The sequence below is a fragment of the Phoxinus phoxinus genome (assembly GCF_949152265.1).
Source record: "Phoxinus phoxinus genome assembly, chromosome: 2".
In the NCBI taxonomy this organism is placed as follows: Eukaryota; Metazoa; Chordata; class Actinopteri; order Cypriniformes; family Leuciscidae; genus Phoxinus; species Phoxinus phoxinus.
Window position 1 is genome coordinate 53,351,025 of NC_136877.1, and position 13,354 is coordinate 53,364,378.

At 44.8% G+C, this 13,354-nt stretch overlaps 1 protein-coding gene across 2 annotated transcripts in view; it reads right to left on the reverse strand.

Moving 5' to 3' along the window:
- The window catches only part of LOC306993517 (putative C-type lectin domain family 20 member A), a 431,197-nt gene that overhangs the window by 152,254 nt on the left and 265,589 nt on the right, over positions 1-13,354 (reverse strand). The gene's annotated exons all lie outside the window — the stretch shown is intronic.

Here is a 13,354-nt window from a genome sequence, read left to right on the forward strand (position 1 = left end):
TGATAGATGATGTTGGAGTTGGCTGAACTGTTGTGGTTTCAGTAGTTGTAGTGAACGCTGATGTTAGAGTTGGCTGAGCTGTTGTGGTTTCAGTAGTTGTAGTGACCGCTGATGTTGGAGTTGGCTGAACTGTAGTGGTTTCACTAGTTGTAGTGACCGCTGATGTTGGAGTTGGCTGAACTGTTGTGGTTTCAGTAGTTGTAGTGACCGCTGATGTTAGAGTTGGCTGAGCTGTAGTGGTTTCAGTAGTTGTAGTGACCGCTGATGTTGGAGTTGGCTGAGCTGTGGTGGTTTCAGTAGTTGTAGTGACCGCTGATGTTGGAGTTGGCTGAACTGTTGTGGTTTCAGTAGTTGTAGTGACTGCTGATGTTAGAGTTGGCTGAGCTGTAGTGGTTTCAGTAGTTGTAGTGACCACTGATGTTGGAGTTGGCTGAGCTGTGGTGGTTTCAGTAGTTGTAGTGACCGCTGATGTTGGAGTTGGCTGAGCTGTAGTGGTTTCAGTAGTTGTAGTGACCACTGATGTTGGAGTTGGCTGAGCTGTAGTGGTTTCAGTAGTTGTGACCGCTGATGTTGGAGTTGGCTGAGCTGTAGCGGTTTCAGTAGTTGTGACCGCTGATGTTGGAGTTGGCTGAGCTGTAGTGGTTTCAGTAGTTGTAGTGAACGCTGATGTTGGAGTTGGCTCAGCTGTTGTGGTTTCAGTAGTTGTAGTGACTGCTGATGTTGGAGTTGGCTGAACTGTTGTGGTTTCAGTAGTTGTAGTGAACACTGATGTTGGAGTTGGCTCAGCTTTTGTGGTTTCACTAGTTGTAGTGACCGCTGATGTTAGAGTTGGCTGAGCTGTAGTGGTTTCAGTAGTTGTAGTGACTGCTGATGTTGGAGTTGGCTGAGCTGTAGTGGTTTCAGTAGTTGTAATGACAGCCGATGTTGGAGTTGGCTGAGCTGTAGTGGTTTCAGTAGTTGTAGTGAACGCTGATGTTGGAGTTGGCTCAGCTGTTGTGGTTTCAGTAGTTGTAGTGACTGCTGATGTTGGAGTTGGCTGAGCTGTAGTGGTTTCAGTAGTTGTGACCACTGATGTTGGAGTTGGCTGAGCTGTAGTGGTTTCAGTAGTTGTAGTGAACGCTGATGTTGGAGTTGGCTCAGCTGTTGTGGTTTCAGTAGTTGTAGTGACCGCTGATGTTGGAGTTGGCTGAGCTGTAGTGGTTTCAGTAGTTGTGACCGCTGATGTTGGAGTTGGCTGAGCTGTAGTGGTTTCAGTAGTTGTAGTGACCGCTGATGTTGGAGTTGGCTCAGCTGTTGTGGTTTCAGTAGTTGTAGTGACTGCTGATGTTGGAGTTGGCTGAACTGTTGTGGTTTCAGTAGTTGTAGTGACCGCTGATGTTAGAGTTGGCTGAGCTGTAGTGGTTTCAGTAGTTGTAGTGACCGCTGATGTTGGAGTTGGCTGAGCTGTGGTGGTTTCAGTAGTTGTAGTGACCGCTGATGTTGGAGTTGGCTGAGCTGTGGTGGTTTCAGTAGTTGTAGTGACCGCTGATGTTGGAGTTGGCTGAGCTGTAGTGGTTTCAGTAGTTGTAGTGACCGCTGATGTTGGAGTTGGCTGAGCTGTAGTGGTTTCAGTAGTTGTGACCGCTGATGTTGGAGTTGGCTGAGCTGTAGTGGTTTCAGTAGTTGTGACCGCTGATGTTGGAGTTGGCTGAGCTGTAGTGGTTTCAGTAGTTGTAGTGAACGCTGATGTTGGAGTTGGCTCAGCTGTTGTCGTTTCAGTAGTTGTAGTGACTGCTGATGTTGGAGTTGGCTGAGCTGTAGTGGTTTCAGTAGTTGTGACCGCTGATGTTGGAGTTGGCTGAGCTGTAGTGGTTTCAGTAGTTGTAGTGAACGCTGATGTTGGAGTTGGCTCAGCTGTTGTGGTTTCAGTAGTTGTAGTGACCGCTGATGTTGGAGTTGGCTGAGCTGTAGTGGTTTCAGTAGTTGTGACCGCTGATGTTGGAGTTGGCTGAGCTGTAGTGGTTTCAGTAGTTGTGACCGCTGATGTTGGAGTTGGCTGAGCTGTAGTGGTTTCAGTAGTTGTAGTGAACACTGATGTTAGAGTTGGCTGAGCTGTAGTGGTTTCAGTAGTTGTAGTGACCACTGATGTTGGAGTTGGCTGAGCTGTAGTGGTTTCAGTAGTTGTAGTGAACGCTGATGTTGGAGTTGGCTGAACTGTTGTGGTTTCAGTAGTTGTAGTGACCACTGATGTTGGAGTTGGCTGAGCTGTAGTGGTTTCAGTAGTTGTAGTGAACGCTGATGTTGGAGTTGGCTGAACTGTTGTGGTTTCAGTAGTTGTAGTGACCACTGATGTTAGAGTTGGCTGAGCTGTAGTGGTTTCAGTAGTTGTAGTGAACGCTGATGTTAGAGTTGGCTGAGCTGTAGTGGTTTCAGTAGTTGTAGTGACCACTGATGTTGGAGTTGGCTGAGCTGTAGTGGTTTCAGTAGTTGTAGTGAACGCTGATGTTGGAGTTGGCTCAGCTGTAGTGGTTTCACTAGTTGTAGTGACCGCTGATGTTAGAGTTGGCTGAGCTGTAGTGGTTTCAGTAGTTGTAGTGACCACTGATGTTGGAGTTGGCTGAGCTGTAGTGGTTTCAGTAGTTGTAGTGAACGCTGATGTTGGAGTTGGCTCAGCTTTTGTGGTTTCACTAGTTGTAGTGACCGCTGATGTTAGAGTTGGCTGAGCTGTAGTGGTTTCAGTAGTTGTAGTGACCACTGATGTTAGAGTTGGCTGAGCTGTAGTGGTTTCAGTAGTTGTAATGACAGCCGATGTTGGAGTTGGCTGAGCTGTAGTGGTTTCAGTAGTTGTAGTGAACGCTGATGTTGGAGTTGGCTCAGCTGTTGTGGTTTCAGTAGTTGTAGTGACTGCTGATGTTGGAGTTGGCTGAACTGTTGTGGTTTCAGTAGTTGTAGTGACCGCTGATGTTAGAGTTGGCTGAGCTGTAGTGGTTTCAGTAGTTGTAGTGACCGCTGATGTTAGAGTTGGCTGAGCTGTAGTAGTTTCAGTAGTTGTAGTGACTGCTGATGTTGGAGTTGGCTGAGCTGTAGTGGTTTCAGTAGTTGTAGTGACCGCTGATGTTAGAGTTGGCTGAGCTGTAGTGGTTTCAGTAGTTGTAGTGACCGCTGATGATGGAGTTGGCTGATCTGTAGTGGTTTCAGTAGTTGTAGTGACCGCTGATGTTAGAGTTGGCTGAGCTGTAGTGGTTTCAGTAGTTGTAGTGACCGCTGATGATGGAGTTGGCTGAGCTGTAGTGGTTTCAGTAGTTGTAGTGACCGCTGATGTTAGAGTTGGCTGAGCTGTAGTAGTTTCAGTAGTTGTAGTGACTGCTGATGTTGGAGTTGGCTGAACTGTAGTGGTTTCAGTAGTTGTAGTGACCGCTGATGTTAGAGTTGGCTGAGCTGTAGTAGTTTCAGTAGTTGTAGTGACCGCTGATGATGGAGTTGGCTGATCTGTAGTGGTTTCAGTAGTTGTAGTGACCGCTGATGTTAGAGTTGGCTGAGCTGTAGTAGTTTCAGTAGTTGTAGTGACCGCTGATGATGGAGTTGGCTGATCTGTAGTGGTTTCAGTAGTTGCAGTGACCGCTGATGTTAGAGTTGGCTGAGCTGTAGTGGTTTCAGTAGTTGTAGTGACCGTTGATGTTAGAGTTGGCTGAGCTGTAGTGGTTTCAGTAGTTGTAGTGAACGCTGATGTTGGAGTTGGCTGAGCTGTAGTAGTTTCAGTAGTTGCAGTGACCGCTGATGTTAGAGTTGGCTGAGCTGTAGTGGTTTCAGTAGTTGCAGTGACCGCTGATGTTGGAGTTGGCTGAGCTGTAGTAGTTTCAGTAGTTGTAGTGACCGCTGATGATGGAGTTGGCTGAGCTGTAGTAGTTTCAGTAGTTGCAGTGACCGCTGATGTTAGAGTTGGCTGAGCTGTAGTGGTTTCAGTAGTTGTAGTGACTGCTGATGTTGGAGTTGGCTGAGCTGTTGTGGTTTCAGTAGTTGTAATGACCGCTGATGTTTGAGTTGGCTGAGCTGTAGGACTGGTTGTAGTGGCTTTGGTAGTCGTAGTGAGTGGACTTATTACTGTTGTGTGTTTGGATAATTTGTAGAATAAAGTAGTAAAAAAAGAAAGAAAAAAAGTTTTGTTGAAAATAACTATGAATCTTCAGCAAAATCCATAAGAAATATTGTATAAACAGCAACTACAAACAACTATAGTTTAATAACAATAAAGAGTGGCACAGAAAGCATTCCAACCCGTTTTGAATGACATTGCATTGATGATATTGCTTGTTTGACTTACCATCAACACTGGTGATGTTAAGAGTGGTGTTGCCATTTAAAATGGCACTGGTTATATTCGTTTCACTGGGTGCAGTTGTAAATGTTGCAGCCATCTCAGTGATGATTGATCCAGATCTACAGAAGGGACGGGGAAGAGAAAGAGTCATTGTCATTTTTTTTTTAAATGTAAGACTCGGTGCACTAACTCTCATAGGCTTTTGGTGAATGAAGCTATTATTGTTTTCTTGTGGTTTTATACAAGTCATTCAGATGTTGTTATGAATTAAATATAGATGATTCAAAAAACATTTGACAGTTGCTGATATATTTTGCCTTGGTGTTTTTATAAACAAGGAGCTCGGCAACCGATTATACAGCCCACATTGAGATCTCATCTCACCATCATTGAAGAATTACATGACATTACATGAAGAAACACAAGGAATTGAGACTAATGCCATCCATAGAACTGTGAAAGCCTTTCCAAGATGCTGGAACAACCTGCCAGTAAACTACTGCACTGTTTAAAAGTTAATATCCATTAGGCAAATCAAGGCAGTGTTTGGTGTGACCACACTTCGCCTTCCAAACAACTCTTTCCTAGGAGTGTTTAAGGTAGGTTGTTCCAAGCATCTTGGAGAAGTTGCCATAGTTCTTCTATGAATTTATGGGTTTAGTCTCAGTTGTTTCTGTGTCTTCCATGTAATTCCAGATTGACTCGATAATGGTGGGATCAGATCTCTGTGTGGTGCACACCTTGTGTTATAAGACTTCTTGTTCATTCAAAAATATCACAGAATTATTACAACATTTGTAATCGGAATGTTTGGAAACCTAAAATGGTTATTTTTAACTTGTACACCGAAGCTATATATATATATCTATATATATATCTGTCTAGACTGTAGATATTTTTGTTTTCCAAAAATTAAATGTATTCATATTATAAGGAAAGAAATACCCACCTGAACGAAATAACTTTCAATTTAACGAAGGAGTTACCAAAAGCCGCTTTAAAGATTGGCTCAATCTGTGGAAAAGAGATTCACAACGTCAGTTTCAACATTTAGTTAAAAATATTTAACCACAGTCAAAAACCTATAACATGAAAGACATTTGGTGGTCATTAATTATTTTTTACATTATCTGCAGTTATTATTTATAAATGTAAGGGCATATTCACATTTACTGTAATGGTCTACTCTCCAGTTCTTGTTCAACGGTGTACTTTAAAGTGCACCTGTTATTCTTTTTTAAGAATTGCACATCACCTCATTTCTCAAAGAGTCTGAAAACGGTAAAAAAAAATTCACTCTCTCTAAACCCCTCCTTTCCGCAAGCCTACTCTGCACTGATTGGTCAGATGGGCCAGTCTGCTGTGATTGGTCTACCGCTTACAGTGTGCATTGGAAACAAAATGCCTATTAGCATATCTGTATTCCAGCTCTTCCTCAGCTCTTGACACAAAGTGATATGAACTGTAACGATGGCGTGGGTTTTACCGTATCAGTCTCATTATAGGGGCACTTTAAATTTGTTTGTACATCATCCGGAATAGGTATTTAAATGCTTTAAGGGAGTATTTGCACCTATTTTCACCTATTTTCTCTGGTGTTGTTGCTTATTATTTTTGTTGTTATTTATTTACTTATTTTTTTTTCAGCTCATAACTTTTGAACCATTTTGTGTAGGAATAATTTGTTTTCCCCTCTGTATCCTTGTTCAATAGACCACCAGAGTGACCAGTGAGGGGTTTTTAATTAACAATGTCTTTATCACTTAGGTCTTCCACAATGAATTTAACTTAGGATGGACTGCTTCAACTCTTAGCCATGGCTGTGTTTCCCAAAAGCATTGTAAGCCTATGTTGATCGTATAAGAAGGCTTTGTTAAAAGACTACCTACTAGTCTAGTCTACATACTAGACTACCTTCATCTTCGTGTTTGTGTGCTTTTTGTGTAATTTTTTTTTTATTGCTGATCCATAAAATGATTCCATCCGTGACTCAGAAACCACAATATGATCCGAACTGTGAGTTTTGTGATCCGTTGCATCACTATTAATTCGTGAAAGTAAAATCTGGACTAGAAGTTATTTAAAAAAAACAGCTAATTGATATTTACACCTGGACGCAAATAAAATAGAACGTCTCGGGTTACGACTGTAACCCTTGTTCCCTGAGAAAGGGAACGAGAACTGCATCGATAAGACACTTTGAAGTATGAAGTATGAATGAAACTAGTCCAATCCTATTGGTGCTGCGTGATGACGTAGAGTGTGACGGCACACCCGGAAGCTACAAAGGGACGTCGTCACACAACAGCGTTAGCTTCACGATGAAGCAAGTGGCGGAGGGACGGAGTCCTCGTTCCTTTTCTCAGGGAACAAGGGTTACAGTCGTAACCCGAGACGTTCCCTTTCGAGAGAACTCGAACTGCGTCGATAAGACACTTTGGGGAACGAGTACCCACTATGCCACAACAACACCTGCCTATCCCAGTGTGAAGCAGTCTCAGGCACAACTAGGACAAGAGCACTCGTGCACCAGTTGTTGATGGGAGGTCCATTCTATAAAATCTTGTGAATGTGTGCAGAGTGGCCCAGCCAGCCGCATCACATATCTCATGAATTGGTACCCCTGAAAGGAGGGCTCTAGAGCAGTGGTTCTCAACTCCAGTCCTCGAGACCCGCTGCTCTGCACATTTTGTATGTCTCTCATATCTGACACACTCAGTTCAGTTCATGGAGTCTCTCCAAACGAGCTGATGATGTGATTCAGGTGTGTTTAATAAGGGAGACATACAAATTGTGCAGAGCAGTGGGTCCCGAGGACTGGAGTTGAGAACCACTGCTCTAGAGGACTCCATGCCTCTGGTAGAGTGAGCCCTCACAGCCAAAGGTGAAGGCAAACTGCGCACCTGATAGGCCAGGGAAATAGCCTAATCAATCCAGTTACTGATTGTCTGCTTGGATGCGGGAAGCCCCTTCCTGGGCGACCCGAAACACACCAGCAACTGGTTCGCCTTTCTCCACTGAGAAGATCTCTGAACGTATATGTCAAGTGCTCTAACAGGGCAGAGCAGAATGAAGACGACCCTCCTCCTCTGTCACATGAGGTGGGGGATGAAATGTCTGTAGAACCTTTGACCTCGCCAAATTAGACGGTACCTTCTGGGTGTAGCCCGGTCTAGGGTGCAAGATGGCCTTAACTCTCTCAGGAGCAAACCCCAGGCACTGGGGAGATATGGAGAGCGCCTGGAGATCTCCTACTCTCTTAAGAGAAGTAATTGCAAGGAGAAAGACCACTTTAAGCGACAGGTTCTTAGCCTCAAAGAACCACTGCCAGGTCCCATGTGGGAACTCTGGACCGAGTTGCAGGTCTCATCGGGTCTCATCCTAGTCCCATGGAGGAAATGTACGACCAGCTGATGTCTTCCCAGAGGCCCATCACTCAGAGGAGTGTGGAAAGCCGCAATGGCAGCCACATACACCTTAAGTGTGGATGGGGTAAGGCCAGCAGAGAAGCGATCTTGGAGGAACTCCAGCACTGAAGCCATTGAGCAGTTAACTGGGTCCACCTCACGCTCTCTACACCAAATGGTGAAAACATTCCATTTCATTCCTGGGACATACATTGCTCTGCGAGAAAATAGTTTCCCTTGGGACCAGAGGAGAATCTAATGTGCCAGTCTGCATAGAGGGCGCAATCTCAGACCCCCTTGATGGTTTAAATAGGACACCACTGACATGTTGTCTGTTCTCAGAAGAACGTGGTGACCTTTGAGGTCTGGGAGGAAGCTCCTCAGAGCCTGGAAGACCGCCAACATCTCTAGGCGGTTAATGTGCCAGGAAGAATGCTGGTCCTACCACAGACCTCTTGTAAAGCGGCCGTCTGTGACCGCGCCCCTGCCCGCGAGGGATGCGTCTGTCGAAACGGCTTTCCGGCGACATGACGCTCCCAACAAAGGCCCTTGGGACAGAAACCAAGGTTTCTTCCACATTGATAGGGAACGAAGGCATCTGTGTTGTAACCCTTATCATACGGAATGGATTTCCCCTCTGAGAAAAGGCCGAATGGTATCATGGTGGACGCTGCTGCCTTGAGCCCTACCACTCTCTGAAAATGTTTCACAGTGATGGCTTGGCCTAGCTTTATCCTGGTCACTGTGGCCAGGATGGACTCGATCCATGCAGGAGACAACTGTGCCCGCATCGTCACCGAGTCCCACTCCACTCCCAGGAACATGGTTCTCTGGGCTGGTGCCAACATGCTCTTTTTCATGTTGAGTCTCAACCCCAAGCTCTGAATATAGTCAAGGACGACATCTCAATGCCGAAATGCCAGATTTCAAGACTAGGCCAGAATGAGCCAGTCGTCTATGTAGTTTAGCACACGGATGCCCTGGAGCCTCAGTGGGGCCAGAGCTGCATCCATGCACTTGGTAAATGTGCGAGGGGAGAGTGCTAGGCCGAATGGAAGAACCCATTACTGGTGCGCTTTGCCCCCAAAAGCGAACCTCAGGAACTTCCTGTGAGAGGGAAGGATGGAGACATGGAAGTATGCGTCCTTCAGATCTATTGTGACAAACCAGTCTTCGGACCTGATTTGCTTCACGATAATGGAAATGGTGAGCATCTTGAACCTGAACCTCCTCAGAGACCGATTCAGATGCCTTAGATCTAGAACAGGACGCAACCCTCCATCCTTCTTTGGAACTATGAAGTACCGGCTGTAGAACCCGCACTCCCTGTCTGGTGGAGGAACATACTCTATGTCCTCCTTTGCCAGCAGTGAGTGAACTTCCTGTTCTAACTCTCGACCCTGCTTTGGGTTCACTACAGTCCAAACCACCCCTTTGAACTTTTTTGGGTGAAACCCATGGGGCTGGTGTCAAGTGTTTTGTGAGAGCCTTTGACGATACCCTGTACAACCGCTAAGGGGCGATTCCCAGAAGTGTCTTATCGACGCAGTTTGAGTTCCCTCGAAAGGGAACACTATCTGCACCTAAATAACATACATTACATATGTTGGGTGGAAATAGTTTACAGTAATATTCATGTTAATGTTCAAAATAAAATGCTTAATACATTAAAGTGCAATAATGTTACTATTTAGTTTGCAGTTCAAATCGTGTGTGCCTTAAACATTTATCATACAACTTACCTCATTTATGACTTTGCTTTCTCTGTTTTGAAATGCTTGAGATGATGAATTTAACAGTTCAGACTCAAATGTTTCATTGCTGGTAAACCTAACTTGAACTGTAGAGGTTAAAGGAGTTGTGGCCGTTGCTTCAGTTGTAGAAGTAAGTTGTGTTGTCGTTGCGGTTAGAGGGGTAGAAGTCGTAGCTGAAGTGTCAGTAGTTGTAGTGACCGCTGTTGTTGGAGTTGGCTGAGCTGTTGTGGTTTCAGTAGTTGTAGTGACCGCTGATGTTGGAGTTGGCTGAGCTGTAGTGGTTTCAGTAGTTGTAGTGACCGCTGATGTCGGAGTTGGCTGAGCTGTTGTGGTTTCAGTAGTTGTAGTGACCGCTGTTGTCGGAGTTGGCTGAGCTGTAGTGGTTTCAGTAGTTGTAGTGACCACTGATGTTGGAGTTGGCTGAGCTGTTGTGGTTTCAGTAGTTGTAGTGACCGCTGATGTTGGAGTTGGCTGAGCTGTAGTGGTTTCAGTAGTTGTAGTGACCGCTGTTGTTGGAGTTGGCTGAGCTGTAGTGGTTTCAGTAGTTGTAGTGACCACTGATGTTGGAGTTGGCTGAGCTGTTGTGGTTTCAGTAGTTGTAGTGCCCGCTGTTGTCGGAGTTGGCTGAACTGTTGTGGTTTCAGTAGTTGTAGTGACCGTTGATGTTGCAGTTGGGTGAAATGTAGTGGTTTCAGTAGTTGTAGTGACTGCTGATGTTGGAGTTGGCTGAGCTGTTGTGGTTTCTGTAGTTGTAGTGACCGCTGATGTCGGAGTTGGCTGAGCTGTTGTGGTTTCAGTAGTTGTAGTGACCGCTGATGTCGGAGTTGACTGAGCTGTAGTGGTTTCAGTAGTTGTAGTGACCGCTGATGTTGGAGTTGGCTGAACTGTAGTGGTTTCACTAGTTGTAGGGACCGCTGATGTTGGAGTTGGCTGAACTGTAGTGGTTTCAGTAGTTGTAGTGACCGCTGATGTCGGAGTTGACTGAGCTGTTGTTGTTTCAGTAGTTGTAGTGACCGCTGTTGTCGGAGTTGACTGAGCTGTTGTGGTTTCAGTAGTTGCAGTGACCGCTGATGTCGGAGTTGGCTGAGCTGTTGTGGTTTCAGTAGTTGCAGTGACCGCTGATGTCGGAGTTGGCTGAGCTGTTGTGGTTTCAGTAGTTGTAGTGACCGCTGATGTCGGAGTTGACTGAGCTGTTGTGGTTTCAGTAGTTGTAGTGACCGCTGATGTCGGAGTTGACTGAGCTGTTGTGGTTTCAGTAGTTGCAGTGACCGCTGATGTCGGAGTTGGCTGAGCTGTTGTGGTTTCAGTAGTTGTAGTGACCGCTGATGTCGGAGTTGACTGAGCTGTTGTGGTTTCAGTAGTTGCAGTGACCGCTGATGTCGGAGTTGGCTGAGCTGTTGTGGTTTCAGTAGTTGTAGTGACCGCTGATGTCGGAGTTGACTGAGCTGTTGTGGTTTCAGTAGTTGCAGTGACCGCTGATGTCGAAGTTGGCTGAGCTGTTGTGGTTTCAGTAGTTGTAGTGACCGCTGATGTCGGAGTTGACTGAGCTGTTGTGGTTTCAGTAGTTGTAGTGACCACTGATGTTGGAGTTGGCTGAGCTGTTGTGGTTTCAGTAGTTGTGACCGCTGATGTTGGAGTTGGCTGAGCTGTAGTGGTTTCAGTAGTTGTAGTGACCGCTGATGTTGGAGTTGGCTGAGCTGTAGTGGTTTCAGTAGTTGTAGTGACCGCTGATGTTGGAGTTGGCTGAGCTGTTGTGGTTTCAGTAGTTGTGACCGCTGATGTTGGAGTTGGCTGAGCTGTAGTGGTTTCAGTAGTTGTAGTGACCGCTGATGTTGGAGTTGGCTGAGCTGTAGTGGTTTCAGTAGTTGTAGTGACCACTGATGTTGGAGTTGGCTGAGCTGTAGTGGTTTCAGTAGTTGTGACCGCTGATGTTGGAGTTGGCTGAGCTGTAGTGGTTTCAGTAGTTGTAGTGACCGCTGATGTTGGAGTTGGCTGAGCTGTAGTGGTTTCAGTAGTTGTAGTGACCGCTGATGTTGGAGTTGGCTGAGCTGTAGTGGTTTCAGTAGTTGTGACCGCTGATGTTGGAGTTGGCTGAGCTGTAGTGGTTTCAGTAGTTGTAGTGACTGCTGATGTTGGAGTTGGCTGAGCTGTAGTGGTTTCACTAGTTGTAGTGAACGCTGATGTTGGAGTTGGCTCAGCTGTTGTGGTTTCACTAGTTGTAGTGACCGCTGATGTTAGAGTTGGCTGAGCTGTAGTGGTTTCAGTAGTTGTAGTGACCGCTGATGTTGGAGTTGGCTGAGCTGTAGTAGTTTCAGTAGTTGTAGTGACCGCTGATGTTGGAGTTGGCTGAGCTGTAGTGGTTTCAGTAGTTGTAGTGACCGCTGATGTTGGAGTTGGCTGAGCTGTAGTGGTTTCAGTAGTTGTAGTGACCGCTGATGTTGGAGTTGGCTGAGCTGTAGTGGTTTCAGTAGTTGTAGTGACCGCTGATGTTGGAGTTGGCTCAGCTGTTGTGGTTTCAGTAGTTGTAGTGACCGCTGTTGTTGGAGTTGGCTGAACTGTTGTGGTTTCAGTAGTTGTAGTGACTGCTGATGTTGGAGTTGGCTGAGCTGTAGTGGTTTCAGTAGTTGTAGTGACCGCTGATGATGGAGTTGGCTGAGCTGTAGTGGTTTCAGTAGTTGTAATGTCAGCCGATGTTTGAGTTGGCTGAGCTGTAGGACTGGTTGTAGTGGCTTTGGTAGTCGTAGTGAGTGGACTTATTACTGTTGTGTGTTTGGATAATTTGTAGAATAAAGTTGTAAAAAAAGAAAGAAAAAAAGTTTTGTTAAAAAAAATAACTATGAATCTTCAGCAAAATCCATAAGAAATATTGTATAAACAACAACTACAAACAACTATAGTTTAATAACAATAAAGAGTGGCACAGAAAGCATTCCAACCCGTTTTGAATGACATTGCATTGATGATATTGCTTGTTTGACTTACCATCAACACTGGTGATGTTAAGAGTGGTGTTGCCATTTAAAATGGCACTGGTTATATTCGTTTCACTGGGTGCAGTTGTAAATGTTGCAGCCATATCAGTGATGATTGATCCAGATCTACAGAAGGGACGGGGAAGAGAAAGAGTCATTGTCATTTTTTTTTTTAAATGTAAGACTCGGTGCACTAACTCTCATAGGCTTTTGGTGAATGAAGCTATTATTGTTTTCTTGTGGTTTTATACAAGTCATTCAGATGTTGTTATGAATTAAATATAGATGATTCAAAAAACATTTGTCAGTTGCTGATATATTTTGCCTTGGTGTACAAGTAGAATTTTAGAGTTACAAATTCCTTTTGCAAGTTTTGGAATAGTCTTGACATGTTTTTTTTTTATAAACAAGGAGCTCGGCAACCGATGATACAGCCCACACTGAGATCTCATCTCACCATCATTGAAGAATTACATGACATTACATGAAGAAATACAAGGAATTGAGACTAATGCCATCCATAGAACTGTGAAAGCCTTTCCAAGATGCTGGAACAACCTGCCAGTAAACTACTGCACTGTTTAAAAGTTAATGTCCATTAGGCAAATCAAGGCAGTGTTTGGTGTGACCACACTTCGCCTTCCAAACAACTCTTTCCTAGGAGTGTTTAAGGTAGGTTGTTCCAAGCATCTTGGAGAAGTTGCCATAGTTCTTCTATGAATTTATGGGTTTAGTCTCAGTTGTTTCTGTGTCTTCCATGTAATTCCAGATTGACTCGATAATGGTGGGATCAGATCTCTGTGTGGTGCACACCTTGTGTTATAAGACTTCTTGTTCATTCAAAAATATCACTGAATTATTACAACATTTGTAATCGGAATGTTTGGAAACCTAAAATGGTTATTTTTAACTTGTACACCGAAG